The sequence below is a fragment of the Haliaeetus albicilla genome, chromosome 8 (assembly GCF_947461875.1).
Source record: "Haliaeetus albicilla chromosome 8, bHalAlb1.1, whole genome shotgun sequence".
NCBI classification, from domain to species: domain Eukaryota; kingdom Metazoa; phylum Chordata; class Aves; order Accipitriformes; family Accipitridae; genus Haliaeetus; species Haliaeetus albicilla.
In genome coordinates this window covers 2579065-2595133 of record NC_091490.1, presented here as the reverse complement: position 1 = coordinate 2595133, position 16069 = coordinate 2579065, and the positions used below count along the sequence as shown (strand labels likewise).

General features: G+C 42.5%; 1 protein-coding gene across 8 annotated transcripts in view; it reads right to left on the bottom strand.

The window, feature by feature from the left end:
• Positions 1-16069, bottom strand: part of JAK1 (Janus kinase 1) — a 64236-nt gene that overhangs the window by 35702 nt on the left and 12465 nt on the right. For 4 of the 8 annotated variants that reach the window (XM_069788501.1, XM_069788500.1, XM_069788499.1 and 1 more), the window contains one exon: positions 13164-13296. The exons of the other annotated variants lie outside the window; for them this stretch is intronic. The gene's annotated coding sequence lies outside the window, so the exon portion shown is untranslated. The remainder of the gene's footprint in view (positions 1-13163; positions 13297-16069) is intronic. 8 annotated transcript variants of the gene reach the window in all.

Sequence of the window (16069 nt, the reverse complement as noted above, 5' to 3'; positions counted from 1 at the left end):
TCTCAATTATTATTATTTTTTCAACACACTAGTAAAGAAACCTGTCACAGCTTGTACAACATGGGACATGCACCTAATCTAGCATAACCTATTAGAGACTCATTTAAAATAAACCGAGGCGCTCTACTTAACTTCATAAATTTTAACAAGAAAAAACAACAGTAACAATACAAGAGCAAACGGTGACGAAGCAGCACATTAAAATCCCAGATCACTGAAGGGGCCATCGCACTGCTGACCGACCACCCTCCCACAGCAGCCCTGGGAAGGAACAACCACCACCACTGTAGACAAAGGTTGGACCAGCCTCGATTAAGTAAAGCTCACGGGAAAGAAAAAGGTAAAAGACTTCTCATTAAAGTTGAACATGACTGTACACAGAGCTCCTTCAGGTCTAAAACTCTTGTCCAAGTAAGCCTGAGGACAGCAAATGTTCAGCACCACCCTCCCTGCTGCTTATGATGCCCATGTCTTCTTCTGACCCATGGATCTGCTCGCTACGCTAACTCAGCTCTCAATGCTCCCATTAGCTAAAAACAAATAATTTAAGATAAACTATAGTAACTACTATCTGTGCTCTTTTCTGGGGATGTTTCTTTCCAGTCACACTGGAAGAAAAAAGGCCTTTAAAATATTGTATTTGGAAATTCAAGAACCAAAATGCTACAGGACAGAATGAGGTTGCCTTTTTAACTGTATTTCAGTCCTTTCTGTGCACATGCAATATTTCATCATCTTTATGTATGTGATCACATGCTATTTTTTTCCACAGGCCTCTATCACTGAATGTGCAATTCAGTATTTAATTTATTTTATTCATTTATTCACAGTGATCTCACCACATGCTGTTTACTTCTGCCCCAAAACTAGAATTACTAATTCCCCTTGGGTTTTTCTATAGTATTCATACTGCGATATGACTGATCTATGTTGTAAAACTTTGTTTTAAAAATCAGGCTGAGAGCGCATATAACGGAAATTTTCAGCAAGAATAGTTAATGCGCAGCAAAGTTCTTAAGAACTGAAAAACAGGGTGCATACAATCAGGTATGTGAGCCAGCCTTCATTATTCACATACTTTTATTAACAGATGTTATACATTTCCATTTTTAGCAACCTAACTCTGAAAAGCAGAGGAGGCAGACTCCTGTTGCATCCCCTTACTGACTGCTTCAGACGAGACCCAACACATTACGAACCCACTCAATTCACTGTCGCACTATGAGAACTAACCGTGCTTGTTTCCTGTGCTTTTCCAACGCAATTTCAGCTACTTCTCTGAATTTTGTGACGTGTCACCTATGTGGGAAGAAGTTTTTCAGCTCGCTCAGAAAGCTGCGTGTTAATTTACCACGTTTATTGTCCTGTCTGCAATGGCTGTTGCAGATGCATGAGCACATGCACAGAGTCACATTTTCCGCTGTATTACTTGATCTTTCCAGCCTGATGTTCCTTTGGATACAGACTGGGCTTCTATGAGAGGAATAGTGACGAACAATTTTTATAGCTTGCTTCTAAACTATAAATGTGTACTTGATCCTTTCTCATTCACAATTTCTGGTATAACAACTTCAAAAGATACAATTCTTGCGAAGCTTACAATCTGTTACTATATCCTTGTACAGTCAATACTAACCCCTTTTCAGCTAAAGAAGTATCAATTTCCTTGGAGGTAAACATATTCATGTACCAAGCTTCAAGTCATCATGGAAACCTACCAAACAGTGACATGATTTTTATGTAATTACCATGTAGCCAATGCTCCAAAACCTATTACATGCAAACTAGATGAAAGTTCTTTTTGTTTTGTTTTTTTTTTCCCCACAAGCCAACTATCTAAAAAAAGATCCTTATTACTAAGATTGATGCTAATGGGACTGAAGGGGGATTCCAGCCTTAAAGAGATTTGCACGGACAATCTGTTTTTATTCCTGCCTGGGACACAGCATTAATGATCCTTTTCCTTCCTTTATGTTCTCCTCCACGCCGCTCACCTACATTCCCACTCTGTCTCTGCGCTAGCACGCAGCTAGCAGTTTGCACCTTTCAGATGTGATGGAAGTTCACTGGCAAAGAGCCACGTCATCTTCCCGGCAATGAAGCAGATCTTCAGGAAATGTGGCCTCTTCCTGGTGGCACTGCACTGATTTAAGGGGTTTCCTGAAGTTCAGTTCAGATGCGTGGAAAAACTTTCAGGAAAATCAGTCGATGTGGCAAAGACCTCCAAATCCACGTTTTCTTGGAAGAGAAAGTGTTAAATGTATGCAAAGCTTATTCTTTCTGGGCTTACCTGGCAAGTGATCCTCATCAGGTTACTAGAACTGGATGTGGCAAGACTAAGCATGTGCTCTTCGTGCCCCAGTTAAAAGCTGAAACTTCAGTGAAAGCTACTATAACGTGCTCCACAATTGGGGCACGCAGAATGAACACAGGGTCACGTACATCAGCTCTGCTAATGCACGGTAACTCTTTCAACTCAAGAGTCTTTGGTCGTATGCCCAAGCCAAAAGTCAGCGCAGCACTTAAGTCTACGAGGAGGTGCTGAAGCCCAGGGAAAGGCTCTGCCTTTTCCAAGGGAGGAAAACATGCTGTAGTCGTTGCACAGATCCATCAGAAAGGCAGGGGTAGAAACAAACATAGAAAGAAGAAAAACCGCTACAACGCATGCGATGTTCTCTGCTGACTGGAAGACTACAGCGGGCTAACGTCATCACACGACTCACTGTGCCGTGCATGTACGTGGCAAGAGCAGCCATCCGGCCAGGACCGTGCTGGGGTTTAGGAGCACAAGGGGCATTCATTGTCCAACAACGTGATAGGACTTCTACAAACCTTCAACACCTACCTTTTTTCTCCTCCACAAAATGACATAGTAATTCAAGGTCCCTTTGCTCCCTGAATATTTAGGGACTACCAGCAGTTCTCCTAAACAGGAAAAGCCACCAGGAAGGACACAAAGCACCTTCATTGTCCACATCTTCCAGACGAAGGTCTGTAACTGCAAAACAACTCCCCTCTTTAACCAGACTGGAGCAAGAGAGGTCACTTCGTCCTGCTCTCCTGAGCCTTAAAATCTCAGAGATGTCACCATGCTGAAATGTTTGATGAAGAAACCTGATGTCTGAGGACTCACTAGGCATCTACAGGCTCTCCTCCAAGTTCTCCTCATAAGCCAAATGTTTTATACACCACAGTCCATCCCATCTGCACCTTACTCACTTAACTGATTTAATTTCCTCAGCAGTCTATGCATGTGGAGAAGAGATGAACCTCAGGTCCTAGACGGGCAATCCTGGCACCACACTGTTCCATGCTCAGCCCTGCTCTGCTGGGTAATTACTTAGACTGAGAGTGTACCTGGGAGGGGGTTGTTTTTCTTGCAAAACCACTACATCACCTTTAGCACAATACGGAGAAGATACATCCTTTCAGGTACAATGATCATCTCCACTGGCGCTCCTCAACAAGGCAATCCTACATTTTACTTTCTTTTAAGGAAAAAGCAAGCTTAGATTTATTATGACAGCAGCCGGATTTCCGATCATGTCTTAGATCTTTAGTAAGAAACAAACCAAAACAAACAAACAGCTGATGTCTAGCAAAGTCAAGACTGGTGAGACACCACAAGAAACATTATCAGCATGTCTCTTCTGCAAATGAGTAGAGAAGGAGAAATTAAATGACTTGCCCACTTACCCAGGAAATCAGTGCCAGCATTGGTAACTAGCCTGGGTCTCTCATGTCCCGCTCCGCAGCCTCTAACACGAGAGGTAGAATGAGAAGCAATAGTTCCTCCAAATACCAATGGCCTGAGTAGGCGGACTTCACACGCTACAGCTTTCTAGTTCGAGAGTATGTAAAACGTGCAAAGGGGCTGGGGCTTCTTGGTGACCACAGAACTACTGCAAAGCTCCCCTCCTTCAGGACTCACCGGCTGTTCACAGACCACTCTAGCAAAGTTCCCAACACAGTAACCACACACGGTCATTTCCCTCGTGTTCAGCCTTGTAGCCACTTCCTTGAGAGCAGCTACAGATGTTCTTAACCTTTTTCATTTTCAAATTGTATCACAAAATGGAGACTCTTACAGAATCATAGAATAGTTTGGGTGAGAACGGACCTTTAAAGGTCATTTAGTCCAGCCCCCCTGCAATGAGCAGGGACATCTTCAACAAGATCAGGTTGCTCAGAGCCCCATCCGACCTGACCTGGAACATTTCCAGGGATGGGGCATCTACCACCTTACTGTTCCAGTGTTTCCCCACCCTCATTGTAAAAAATTTCTTCCTTGTATCTACTCTAAATCTACCCTCTTTTAGTTTAAAACCATTACCCCTTGTCCTATCACAACAGGCCCTGCTAACAGGTTTGTCCCCATCTTTCTTATAAGCCCCCTTTAAGTACTGGAAGGCTGCAATAAGGTCTCCCTGGAGCCTTCTCCTCTCCAGGCTGAATAATCCCAACTGTTTTGGCCTTTCTTCATTGGAGAGGTGTTCCATCCCTCTGATCATTTTTGTGGCCCTCCTCTGGACCCACTCCAACAGGTCTGTGTCTTTCCTGTGCCAAGGGCTCCAGAGCTGAATGCCCCAAAACTGGATGCAGTACTGCAAGTGGGGTCTCACAAGAGCAGAGTAGAGGGGCAGAATCACCTCCCTTGACCTGCTGGCCACGGTTCTTTTGATGCAGCCGAGGATACGGCTGGCTTTGCGGGCTGCGAGCACACACTGGTCAGCTCATGTCCAGCTTTTCATCCACCAGTACCCCCAAGTCCTTCTCAGCAGGGCTGCTCTCAATCTCTTCATCCCCCAGCCTGTATTGCTATCGGGGGGTTGCCCCAACCCAGAAGCAGGACTGCACTTGGCCTTGCTGAACCTCATGAGGTTCACACGGGCCCAATTCTCGAGTTCCAGCTCTCTTCACCACCTGCTTCCTCCTCTCCGGAGCTGGGCAGCACTAACTGCACAGGCTGCACGTTACGATGGTGGCAGCAAAGAGGGACCGCAAGCAAGCCCCACACTCCCTCCTCATCCCCTACACCATCAGCCACCACATGCATGGAGGTCACCTGTCCTCAGAAAAGGAACGGGTTTTGCTACAGCAAAATTTCTTTGCCCCAGAGGAGGAACTTGCCCAGCATCATCCTGCCACGGGGCTGAGCTGCCCAGAAGCAGTGCTGGCACGCCAGCACCTCTCAAGGAGCAGAAATTACTGATGGTGAAGAGCAACCTCAAGTTGACCATAGCAGCCCTCAGAAGAATGAACTGAAATACTGGCAACTATTTGCATTCTACCTGGTTTAAAAATAAGTGTCACTAACTTGTTGCCATAAGGACTTAAATCACTTATAAAGGCCTTAAAGAGTTCTACCGATGTGGTCAACATCTACTCTGCATATGGCAAGACACTTGAATCCCCTAGATTGCTTTGTTCACGAAGATTTCTGGTAGTCACATGCTTCCTGTGGTGGCTTTGCACTTCAGTAAGTGTTTTTTGATGGTTTGGCTTTTTTTTTTTTTTTTAATGTGGTGAGAAGATATTGTTAAAGTTCACTCTTAAGGGCTCACCATTTAAAACAAGTCATAAACAAAAGCAAACAAAACTTTACCAGTTATCTTTGCCTTTCTGTTCAGAGCAAACCACCAAGACAGCCCCTAACCAACACTCTTTCTACAATATAGTTGCAAAACCATAGAATTTCATAGCAAACTTGAGATTTGCTATTGACAGCAAGAGAAATTTGATCTTTAAAGTCTCTTACCCCTCTTTGTTCTCTGCTCATCTTTTATTAAGTTGCAATCACCCTGCTGTAATGGTGGTAGCCCCAGTTGGAACACTGCATGCAATTCTGGTTGGAGAAGGTATGGCCAGATGGTACAAAAAACAGCCTCAGGGTTAAAGATAGCATCTCAACTAAAGCCCTTTCTGTCAGGCACTATATATATAGTTCCGATGCAATCAAGTAAAAAGCTGAGATTTGAAGTGCAGAAATCTCTGAAAAGCAGCAGGTGCTCCGGTAGCGGAGGAGGTGCTAATTGTAGCTGTGTGGTCCAATAAGTCACAGAGCAAAAACATCTGTAAAGGTCATCATGCACGGTAAAACAGAACAGGAATGGAGCAACAAGAAAAATTTCAATGGGATTTGAGATCTGAGCACAGATCACCTCCGGTCTTACCCCAAAAGGGCTCCAGGTTAATCCAATTTGGCAAAAAACTTTGAGGTACAGCCCTACATATGGCTACCAAACAAAAGCCACCAACCTCTTCCTCCTCCTATTCTCACCTGACCTCACCAAGCTCCTCTAGCAGGAGCACACCCTTCTTTCAGTGAGCTCAACCTAACTGCACAGATCAGCCTGTGGCCATGCTGCAACCAACACAACTACTGAAACCCAGAAAAACATGCATCATCAACAATGAAGAAGTTTTAGGTGGCACCTCTGTCCTTCAGGCAGAACATAATTCCTGGAAAATATGCCACCCAGCAGAGCAAAACTCAGCAATAGGAAGAAAGAGAGCTTAGCTTCAGTTTTTCTCTCCCCCTCCTTTCTCCCAGTATCTACATAAGGGAAGAATATGGCAACACCAACTAACTGCTAGCACTCAGTCAGCATTCCTTCACTGAGATGCACTCAAGGGGGACTGCAGCTGGTCTTTCTCCACAGTGTGAAGCCCTACTACCATCAAAATGAAAAAAAGCTCAACGCCAGACTGAACTTCCAGGTCTAGAAAGCTAGAAGCGCTAGTCCAAAAAGCAGCATTACCTCTTCCTCTGCCAGATACAAGCTGCATTACAATTTCTGCTACATCATGCAAACCACCACCTACATTTGAGAACAGATTGTAGCTCTCCTCTCCATGACTGTAAGCAGAATGACACCAGCTTTCCCTGCCCATCTGACTGGCCACACCGTGCAGGCCACCAGAGCATCCTGGACATTGAGCTACCAGTACCTCAGTCTGAGGAAACTGCTCCTTCATACGCAGATGTTCTCTTGCAAAAAAGTTAGCAAATGTTGCCATGGAAAGCCACAGCCATCTGAGATCAATTTACAGAAAGAAATGAGCACTACAGTAGCTACACCAAAGCCACCCAGAGCTTTGAAAATCAAATACACTGACCTCCAACTAAAACCTATTTGTTGGGAAACTAATGAAGGAGAGCTAGTCACGGTAACATTTCAATCTTGTCTTATTATACCTATTAACCACTGTACTTTGAAGCAGCTTTTGCTTTCTCAGACACTGGGCTTCATTATTCTCACTACGGCAAATGGCAGTCACACTGTCTGAAAATAAGAGGGGTACTACTGTGCTCACTAGCGCTAAAGCAGTCTACAAATTGAGGGTAAATGTTCTAATGGTGGTAGATGTAGCAAGGAGGAGCTATTACTTGAAAACTGAAGGCATTCAAGTTAATTAAAGCTCCAATAAACAGTAAGGCAAAAAAAAAAAAGTCTAGCTTTAGCCACGTAGGTGCACCAGCGGCATGTTCAAGGAAAAGTGAACAATACGGAGTTTTCCAACTCAAAAAGTTCCTAAGGAAAGTTATTGAACTACTGGTTCACTCTGTATAGAAGAAATGTTGTAAGTTTAAAAAAGCTGGAGGAGAGCAAGTAGCTTAGCACTTCACATTAAAAAGCTAACCCAGGGAAGAGGCCTCCCACAAGTCCCATCTCTGCCTTCACACATGATGCCTGGGGACAGGACCCGTACACTGGGACAAGGGCTGCCTGCTCACAGAGGAGCCGCTCACCAAACTGCGAGGACCACAAAGTGGCTCAAATGTTGTATTTGCTCTTCTGAAAGGCAAAGGCTGATGTAGAGGTCAGCATACATATGAGCAGGTGGGCTTCAGAATAGGAATGGTCTCTGCAGATAGTTTATCATTTCAACTAACAAGTCCTAATGTCATTTTCCAGACACTGTATTTTGTTATCTGTGCATGCTGAACCAAACTAATGAGGTCTATTTGGCTCAGCTACCTACCCTTTGGTGCGTTTTTCTTTGGCTCAAGAGAAATCTCACTGAACCAAACTCAAGGGGTTTCACAAGGGATGGGCGTTCAGGAGATGCCAGCAGGGGCCAAGGCAGCACCGTGCCAGCAACCTGACAACTGCTTTCTAACACTGCACTGCTCCATTAAATGCATTTAAAGGGCATTTCCTACTGGCTCCCACCAGCATGACAGAGACCAGAAGAAAGATCAGTCCCCAGAAAGAAAAAACAAAGTCAAGTTTTGACATTGCTATTTGAAGCTAATTGTATTTTTTAGCTTTTAATTTAAGTAATTACTACTCAACAGTACAGTGCATTTCCACTGGCATGCTCATACCTGCGTGTATTTTTCAATGTGCATGACTGGTGATGAGAAAGATTTACTGCCATTGAGACATAAATTTTAACATGACTGGGAAATACAGTTCTTTTCTGCCCATCTGTTGGAATAAACACACATAGCAATTATTTTTTATTACTGACTAATCACCAGAGTACACCTCTACTAATGGTTAGCTGTAAACACATTTATCCCTATTAGTCAGAGGAAGGAACTGCGACTAGTTAATTGGCTTGTCTGAAGCAAAATGAGACACAACACTGAAGTCCCTCTTCTAAGTCCATTCAGTCCATTTCATGGATATTTTTGACTTATTTTCTGCTCTCCTCACCATTTCACCAAGGTCAGAGCTTCTCAGGGCAGGCAGCGGGTCAGCTCATCCACAAGGTCCCTGCAAGGACTGCTGTGCTTCATGCTGCAGCCTTGCCGCCAAAGACTTTTCATGCTTCGTTTCAAGCATCCCAAAGACCAGCCAGGGGTGGCTGCCAGTGTGTGTAAAACAGAAGAGTACACAGAATGGTGTATAAACTGGCCTTTAGAGAAAAAGGATCATAGTGATAGAACTTGAAACTGGTTTATTTTTAGTCTCTGTCTGAAAAGCAATGGGGTAGGCACTCATCTTTTCTCTTCAAAAAGCTGAGCATGATTATACCTATTCTCCCACAAATGAACAGTATGCGTAACAGCTGAAAAATGAGTCTGCGATGACCTTTACTCACCTCAGCCTCAGGTAAATCGTTTGTTAAGAAAGAAGCTGTGTTCAAAACAGGTTTCCCAGTCAGAGCTGAGAAGGTACCCTGGCAATACTTGCACGTTGTCCTGTTCCTGTACATCTGGCTAAATGCAGACATCTGCCTTTGAGCTAGACACTGTATGCTCCTCTCAATCTAGACAATTAAGTCCAAGCTGCATTTTATCTTATCCTGAAACAGAAATCTGAAGTAGGTCAGATGACGTTTCCAAGTCTTTCCTCTGACTGACAAGGGATCTCAGACATCTGCATCTAAGCTTGTCTCTCTAAATTGAAGATTCAAAAGCTGGATGAGCAGACTCTTCCCCAGCATATACTTCAGTTTGCTTGCAATTACTTTTATATTCTCAGGCTTTAAGGAATCCTTATATTTCCTACCTTACTTTAAAAAGAGGAGACAAACCCTAAGTATCACCTGTAAAGTGATAAAGAAATGACATGGTACAGATTTCACCCTAAATCCTTTTTCTTCAATCCCAGCTGCAACAAAGACTGGCAAAAAAATCATCATTTTTCACAGCTGCAGGCTCTCTTCTTCCTAAAAATCACCCAATACAAGTAAATTGGCAGAAGTCACTTGAAACAAAGGAAGCCAATTGGTGAAAGCCAAATGAAGCTCTTAGAAAGTTGTCTAAGTAGACAACTTGAGCTCTGCCAAATAACAAGTATCCTTGTGCCTCCCCTCCTTTTGGTGACTGAAAAGCAGTCTGAACTGTGGTGGCTCTCCAATAGCAGGGTCAGATGCTCCTCCTCTGCTGTTTTGGCCTCCTGCATCCAACCCTACAGATGGTGCTTGCTGCTTTTTCACTGACGTGCACACACACGCACGTGCGCGAGTAGAGTCATCAGCTGCTCCTTTCAGTGCAAACATGGTGTCAGTCACATCTCAGATGCCCTCTGCATGCTAAGACAGCGCACATCCTCCATGGTTTCATACTGATTCTCCTACAGGACTTCAGAAGATGGGATAGCTGTGATGTTACAAAGGCCAGGCTGCCAACTGCTGCAGTTAAAAGTCTTATCTAACAGTTGTTTTCTGCTTGAAAAAGAGGAACACCCTGATGTTCTCTAGTATGAGTATTCTCTCCCGAGACAACTAAAGTAACCGACAATTTAGTGTTTAAGCACAGGCAGATCTTGCCACGAGCAGCCTGTTCGGCAGGAACACTGGGCTGAGAAGGAACCCATGAATCCAATCCACTCCACCACCACCTATTAACACAGGACATAAGCATTTCCCCAGCTTGCACACATCTGAACTAATAATCTGAGCAAAGCAGCACGGTGTTTCAAGACACCGCATCAGTAATTATGGATTTTTTTCAACCAACTGAAGTCCTAACAATTATTTTCAGCAAGTTCTCTACTGAATTCCTGCTATCCAATTTGATTGTGAACGCTTTGGCTTGACATGGTGTACTTGTTACAATTAAGAGAATTGCTGGTGTGAGTCTTTTGTCAACTACAAGCCATATCCCAGTATCACCCCATCAAGCAAACTAAATATTTACACTCAATTCATTCAATCTCCTAGACAAATACATATGCTATTTTTAACTAACCAGCTAAATAGGAGTAAATTTTACATGTTTACCTCTGAGAGTTGTGCCAACAGTGGTTCAAAGGTGGTAAGACACGTCAGTGGCTTTAGTGTACAATGGTGAGCAGAGGGACTTTGTTTCTTTCCTTAGGGAGTCCTGTTTGGGTTACAGATTTGAGAGTTTGTACTGCAGATTGCGCAATTATCCTATCACTGATGGTTTGGTCCCAGAATGACTAAAGCTGGCCTTTACACTCATCCATACCCAGACAGACTCTACTACACTTAGCATTTGACATAGAGGTGTGGCAATGCACAGAATCTCAACCTATACAATTTCAACCTGGCAGTCTAAGTACTTTTCTGCCTAGAAGGTCTTGCACCTCTTCCCATTTACCAATCCAACTTAACTCTTCTACAAAACTCCGGTAGGGCTGAATCATCTCATGTTTATTTACAGTTCAATGATTTCTCTTTTCAGAAAATATTTGCTTGTCCTATTTCTGCACTTGCTGCCTGGTAACTTGGTGGTCTTGCGTTTAACAACAAAGTCATCCTCCTATGAGTCCTACACAATGTATGACAGCTGAAAAAAGAGTCTGAGTAACATATACTCTATACTTCAGAATACCAAGTGGCACTCTTCAAAGCACAACTATAAGGTCTGTTCAAAGTAAAAAATACATAACCGTTTACATTTTCAGGAGCCTATCTGCATTCCCAGTAGTGTCTTTATATTATGAAAATTTACAGTAGCTCACTGTTTCTGAATTTCCAGTTTTGGCCAAGAGCAGCTTCATAAAAGCTTATGGCCAATTCACTTTTTGGTCCAGGTATAATTTTATTTCAGTTCTCCAGAAGCACATAGCAACGGACGTCACTTAGCTGCAGTTCTCCCTCCCTTTCTTCTCATGCCTCTCTCACAACAGCAGCTTTGGATGCAGGACCATTACACTGCTGCTGTGATTCAATACTGACAAATCATTGGGTCTTGCTTTGCTCCTCCCCACTGACGAGTCCCAAGATATTAGCTGTACATGCCACAAGTCAGCCTTTCTTCCCAAGAGGCTGATAACAAAAAGTTGTCTCAGCTTCAACAGCTCGAGCAGGCCCAGTTTATCCATGCTCAACCAAAGAGCCTCTGGTCTGAAGAGCTGCGACCCCAACCTCCCCAGCTCCAGTGCCAACACGAAGCTCAAGGAACTTGGCTGTGCACCAGTAAATTTTTTCAGCAGCAAGAAAAGAAAGCGACTTCCAGCCAGCATACCGATTCCACTGCTGCTCCTCAGCAAACACCCCAACCCGTGGCTACAGTCATTTCTGCAACACCTTGCCAAGCGATGGGGAACGTGGGGGAGAGGCAGGGGCAGACCTGTGTAACAGCGAATCCACCAGCCACACTCTTGCACCTTCTCTGGCCCGAGCCCAAATCCTCAGTCAGCAGCAGTAAACAGGAAGCCACCACTGAACTCCATGACACACATGCGCACCCCAAGCAACCTCCTAACCTTCTTCCTCCTGCAAATACAGCTGTCAACAGCTGGGAGGAAGAGAATATCCATATATGTAAAGAAGGGAGTCAGGGCTGCACTTTACTGGTCATCAGAGCTCCACGAGCTGAACGTGCTGCTGGCCTGGGAAGGGCAGCACCTTAAGGATTACGTACATTGCAAGCAGGGTTTTACAACAGAAAAGCTGTGACTTGTATAAGCCATTTCCAGGCTAAAACCTGGAAATATTTTTTTATTATATTAAATCATGTCCCTTATGAAACAGACTTCCACCTAGTGAGGTAGAAAAGCACCTCGAGGTACTACCAAGCTACCTGTCACCACTCCTTCTCACCACTTCAGCTGTGCCACTGCTGATGTGATTGTAAGGTCCAGTCTCGATGCCAATTTATCCGTGTAGGTCGAGATGCAATGCTGTGAATGCTGGACTGCAGTACTTCTGGAAGCATCAAGCAGAACAAGAATTATGCTAGGACCTAAAAATCTCGGAAACGGCAGGACTGAAGACATCACTCGAAATCAATAAAGCTGTTGCCATGAAAAGTGGCTTTAAGACCTTACTACAGCTTTTAACTACCTTTCCTGTAAAGAGCTTAGTACAGTAAATGTGAGTAAGCAAATATTAAAAATAGCTATGCAGGGACACTCTTGTTCAATCATTTTTAGCACTGACTCAAACATGTATGACTCACCCCGAGTACCTCCTGCTGTATCTTCTTTCCCAGTGCTGGCTCTAACATCTCTTACTTTACATAGTGGACAACACCACTGCTGATCTCGAGACCTCCAGGATGGAGGGGTTGTGTGTGCCAATGCTCACCACTAAAGTTTCATCAGAATTTTCTACACGTTCTTTCAACCTTCAGTGATCATTTCTAAGTAAATAATTCACAGGATTACGCTACAAAAGGACTGAAAGCCAACATTAAAAAGGACTAGAAATTAAGGAGTTGTCATGCTTAAATCACTCTCAAAAAGTTCAACAGGCAATTACCAAGCATCTCGCTTCACAAAATACTTTCTTACCCTCTCTCCCTCCTAGCTGCAACCACGCCAAGTTACTGAGTCGCCCTCTAACAATACCATCCTCCTAGAAATCCACAAGTTGTGTAGACAGTCTTTCTGAACACAGTATCTCTGCCACACTTTGTTCAAACCACTAAAAAAAAAAAAAAAAAATCAGAGAAAAACCCTTCTAAAAGAAATCTTAGTCTTATTTACTGGAGTTTACAGGAACTAGTGGTCACATACAGGGAATTTCCACATAGTTAAGCTCGTAACTTTTGTACTTCAACTGTACATTTACGATCAAAACAGAGGAGAATGGAAAAGCCATTACAAAACCTTTATAATGGAGGTACAATTTAATCAAGACTAATCAAGCTAATCAGATATCAATTACAATCTGTTTAATACTACATATACACTGTAGGTGGCAATAGGTGATCCTGTATATTTTATATACATAAGCAGTCCTCCAGAACTATTTATGTGCTTAAAAATTATATATACCAAAGTCTTTGCCAAATTTGCAGTAATATCCCCTAACCTAAATAACTTAATTTTCACGCTCATACCTTAAAAGAGAGCATAAAGAAAATGACAAAGGGAAGAAGAGAGAGGCGCGAGTGGTAGCAAAGCAACATCATAGAGTTAATCAGCACATATAGCCTTCAGAAGTTATGTCAAGTTTTTATTACATCTTCACTTCTCATTGACAAAACAACAACGGTATGTTTCTTTTGGGGTTGAGTGGCTTTTTTGGAAATCAAGGGAAAAGAAAATGCAGGAGGAGAATCACTATCCTGAAACCTTTAAGAAAAAATACTTCATATTTTATGGAAGTCCCAAGTTGCTGAGTGCTATATTTGCACTACTCTATGAGGTACCTTATGCATGAATTATTAATAGTAACTTTTTCTCTGTATTATGTTGTGCTCGCCTTAAAAATCATAACCACCTGCTCTTCTTTGCCAAGAAAAGCACAACATGACTAGTTTGGGGGATGTTTTCAGCGTAACTCAGAACAGAGAGAGGACAGATAAACATCATGCCCAGACTGACCCATTTGCTTAACTATCAAACAGCATTTGCCTGCTTCCAAAACTAAGAAAAACCAGCAGTAATAAAGTCCAAGCTCAAACTGTCAAGTCAGAAAAAACAGGAACTGTGCTCTAGAATTGGGGTTTCATATTTCCCCTTTTGAACTTGATACCAGAACTAACAATATATTTGCGTCTAAGAGACCATGAGAGACAAAATCTTCTGAATTTAGGGGGGAAGGGTAGACAAAATCAATTATTCGCCACAAAGACTCGGTTCTAACTTAAACTAAACAGAGACAGTAGCTTCACACACTCCTTTTCATACTTCTACGAAGGAGAAAACACAGAAGAGTGAAGAAAATTGAAAAGGAAGGTCCTCCCGTGAAACCCCACCACCAGGAAATATGGAAAGACAGAGGAAAAAAAGAACAAGAAGGAGAGAGGAAAGTCTGAGGAACTTTAAATCACACCTCTCCCCTGTTTTTATACACTGTGATGAAATTGGATGTGTTACAATTACAATTCCAAAGCCTGGATTTCAAAACTAAGAACTATGGAGAAAAAGAACTTTGAAAAAGCAGCTGGGCACTTCATGCTTTGCTCCAGGTCTGCAGCCAGACAATTTGCAAATACCACAGCACAGCTATTCTAGGCAATAAATACTTAACTGTAGTGGGCAATACTTCCTACAAATAATACTTAGAGGAAAAAAAACTTTGGGGACCAAATATGTCTGTTAAAGCACATGCACTTCTGTAGAAAATAATGAAAAATAAAACCAGAAGGTGCACCGTGCGTACACTAACTGCCAAGTACACAGCCTGTTAGCTCAGCAGTCCAAGATGGCTACTTAAGCCTTAGCTTTAAATACTCTTAACCATAAAAGTACTTCCTTTTTTCTGACCTTAAAAGCAACTTAGAAATTTAATTGCAAGTTAACACGCAGGATTCTTAACAACAAAACCTCTTTCAAGTTTCATTATGTGGTTGGTTTATTCTAACATACAAATATCCCCAGTCTTAAACTGTTTAGCCCTTACAAAAACTAGTGATACCACATCAGGCATTCCTCATCATTTACAGAAGCCTGTGGATTTTAGGGAGACTAGAAGCTTCACTCCAAACCACTGCCCTAAGTCACTGTAATTGCCAGAAGGCTGTTATCCCATGAAAAACTGACTCAAAATGCATCAACACATTAAAGGAATCATAATGCTTGACTAGTTTCAGAATTTAAAGACCACTCAAAAAAAATTGATTTGTAACCTAACACACTGAAAGAGTATTTTAGTAAACATGAAACAAATATTAGTTACATTAAGCAGATCTCCATATTGAAAGGTTAACTAGAGACTTCAGAGAAAACTCACAGAAATTATTTACAAGTGATCTCTACAAATTTATTTATTTTTTTTAGAAAAAATTATCTGTAATTCCTGTAGTAACTTGCATGTATCACCCCTCCAGCAATTTTCTTAAGCAATCTGAGAATTATCATACGAACTTCACAGAGAAGAAATACCCTGTTTTTCAAACAACTAATCAAAATCTTTCCGTGTGTCTTACAAGCTAGAAAACTGGCTGTAACCAAGCTGCATTTCTGCCTTGGTGTTTACTTCTATGTTGCAAAGTACAATCGGTTCATTTTCTCAAATGGCTAAAAGCACATAAATCGTACTTAACCAGAAATTACAAAGCTACATTTCCTTTTATGTACGCGAATTCTGTGTATATGCAGTGGTTACCTTTAATATGCAAGGTTATTTGCAGTTAAAAACAGGCTATTGCGTTTCTCTATACCATTCTAGACGCTATCTTTCCATGCAAATAGAAAAAAAAAAAATTATTTCCCTCATTCTTAAGGGGAAATAAGCTCAGAAAACCCCA